General features: G+C 39.4%; 1 non-coding gene across 1 annotated transcript; it reads left to right on the top strand.

Moving 5' to 3' along the window:
• Window positions 1-205: 205 nt before the first annotated feature.
• TRNAK-CUU (transfer RNA lysine (anticodon CUU)) lies at window positions 206-278 on the top strand. Its single transcript has one exon. It is a non-coding gene; the product is annotated as a tRNA-Lys (tRNA).
• The last annotated feature ends 2,623 nt before the right edge of the window (window positions 279-2,901 follow it).

Genomic DNA, 2,901 nt, shown 5'->3' with positions numbered 1-2,901 from the left:
CTGGTTTAGCCCTTAACAAGTTAAGTTCACATTCTATACTAACGCACAGATTAATGTATGCTGTGAGACCATCCCAGAATGGCAAATTTTATTGGCCACCGCTCCAAATTTTGCACAGATTAATGTATGCTGTGAGACCATCCCAGAATGGCAAATTTTATTGGCCACCGCTCCAAATTTTGCACATGGATCTCCATTAAAGATTGCCCGGCTAGCTCAGTCGGTAGAGCATGAGACTCTTAATCTCAGGGTCGTGGGTTCGAGCCCCACGTTGGGCGCCAATTGTAGCGAGCTGTCGTCTCCAGAAGCTGCTGGATCGCTCTCTGGGAAGAGATCTGCTGTGTCTACTCAAATCTCTCAGACAGATTCTTCTTCCTGTAACGAACCGTTGTCTCCAGGCAGTTGCTGTTAACTCTTGTCCTTAGAAGTGACTTCCCTTCCTGCAGAGAGCCCCGTCAGGCCTGATGCAATTCAGAGTCTTCCTCTTGAATCCTGGCTCTGAATCTCCTCCAACTCTTATCCTTCTTCAGGCCGATCTGCTCTCTGCGCCCAGTGCTGTCTCTTTTTATCCTCCCAGAGAATGGGCGTGGGATAATGCAAGGGCTTCTGGGAAGAACCACCCCAGCCAATGAGCTTGCCCCCTCTATCAATTCAACCTGAGTTCTCACCTTGTAATTGTCCAGAAAACCTGAATTCTCACCTTGTCACCATCCAGACAACCTGAGTTCTCACTTAGTAATCCTAACACTAGAGAACTATTAATCACCAAGCTAAACTAGATAACCATTGTCTTATCAATTCCACTGAATTAACACCTTGTTGTAAGAATCCTTTCCTCAAATATATTTCTCCAGAGTTCTGGCCCATTGCAATTCTAGGAAAAAAAAAATAAAAAAAACAAACAAACCCCTCCCCAAACAAACATTTCCTTTTTCTTTATAGATTACACTAAAGCCATTAACTATAGGTGGCAAAAAAATGTGACAAATATTAAAAAGATGGGAATATCAAATCATCCTATTTGTTTCCTGAGGAACTCTGTATAAGCACCAGCTAGATGTAAAGATGGAAGAACTAATTGGTTTAAGATTGGAAAAGGACTATGATAAAGTTGTATGTTGTGACCCTACTTATTTAACTTGTATGCAGAATACATCATCCTAAATGCCAGCCTGGAGGAATCAAAAGTTGGGATTAAGGTGACTGAGAGTAATATTAACAATCTCAGATATGATGTCAGAAAGAATTAAAAAGAAGCCTTTTGATGAGGGTGAAAGAGGAAAGTATAAAAGTTAGGTTGTGCTTTAACATCAAAAAAATTATTCTTGGCAAATAGAGGGAGAAGAAATGGAAGCAGTATCAGGTTTTATATTTTTGGACTCAAAGATGAGTGTAGGTGGTGACTCCTGCCATGAAATTAAATGATTTTCCTTTGAATAAAAGCAATAGCAAAGTTGGACAGTATACTAGAAGGCAGAGATATCACCTTACTGACAAAAGTCTATATAGTGAAAGCAATGATTTTTCTATCAACAGTGAATGGCTGTGAAGGTTCTACTGTAAGGACTGTTGTCTCTCCTGTCTCCCAATCAATGCTTTCCAGTTGTGGTACTGGAGACTTCTTTGAGAGTCCCTTGGACAGCAAGGGTGTTAAATTAGTCAATATTTAAAGGAATTCATTCAGATTGCTCATTGGAAAGATAAGTTCTGAAAGCTGAAGCTAAAATTTTGGCCACAATTAAAGACATGATTCATTGGAAAAAGGCATGGTGTTGGGAAAGATTGAAGGCAAAAGAGATGAGATGGATGGATGGTGTCATAGAAGCAACAAACAAGTCTTAGACAGACTTCAGGAGGTAGTGAAAGTAGTGAATGGCTGTGAAGGTTCTACTGTAAGGACTGTTGTCTCTCCTGTCTCCCAATCAATGCTTTCCAGTTGTGGTACTGGAGACTTCTTTGAGAGTCCCTTGGACAGCAAGGGTGTTAAATTAGTCAATATTTAAAGGAATTCATTCAGATTGCTCATTGGAAAGATAAGTTCTGAAAGCTGAAGCTAAAATTTTGGCCACAATTAAAGACATGATTCATTGGAAAAAGGCATGGTGTTGGGAAAGATTGAAGGCAAAAGAGATGAGATGGATGGATGGTGTCATAGAAGCAACAAACAAGTCTTAGACAGACTTCAGGAGGTAGTGAAAGTGGGATCGGGCATGCTATATTTTATAGGGTTATACTGGTGAGTATATTCTAGCTATATGTATTGGTTGAGCAAAACTAATTATTTGACATCGCCTAAAGTCAATAGAGATTGTACTACTCTTCCTGGTTCTAAAATAAGGATTTTATCACTTTCCCATCTCTATGAGGGAGAATGAAGCACCCTTGGACTCATCTTTTGGAGAGTGACTCCTGAAAACTACAGAATAATTACTGTAACAAAAATTGAATGAATAGCATGTCTTTCCTTTCCCTTGACATCACAACACATTTGGTAATAAACAGTTTATAGAATCACAGATTTAAAACTGGACAGGCCATCAGAAGCTAGCCTAGTCCCTTTATTTTACAGATGAGAAGACTAAGAACCAAGGATATAAAGTGACTTGCCTTGGCAATAAGTAACAGAATTGGAATTTATTGGCGTTAGCCCAATACTTTCCCCCATATTATCTTGTCCAAATTCCTTGAGGAAACAGAGGTTCAGGCGACTGAAGTAATTTGTATACAGTCACAAAGATACTAGGGATCAGAATAGGCACTCATGATATTTGCTTGCAAATCTAGGAGTTTGTCAACTATATTTGTTAGTAACAGTGTCTAATAACTTTGGAGTCAAGAAGCATGCTGTTAAGCTGGTGTGAAAGAAGTATTCTTTCTAATTCATATGCTGTGCCTAGAACT

Source organism: Sminthopsis crassicaudata, chromosome 4, assembly GCF_048593235.1.
Source record: "Sminthopsis crassicaudata isolate SCR6 chromosome 4, ASM4859323v1, whole genome shotgun sequence".
Classification (NCBI taxonomy): Eukaryota; Metazoa; Chordata; class Mammalia; order Dasyuromorphia; family Dasyuridae; genus Sminthopsis; species Sminthopsis crassicaudata.
The sequence above is the reverse complement of the archived record's forward strand: the minus strand, read 5'-3'. Positions and strand labels throughout refer to the sequence as shown.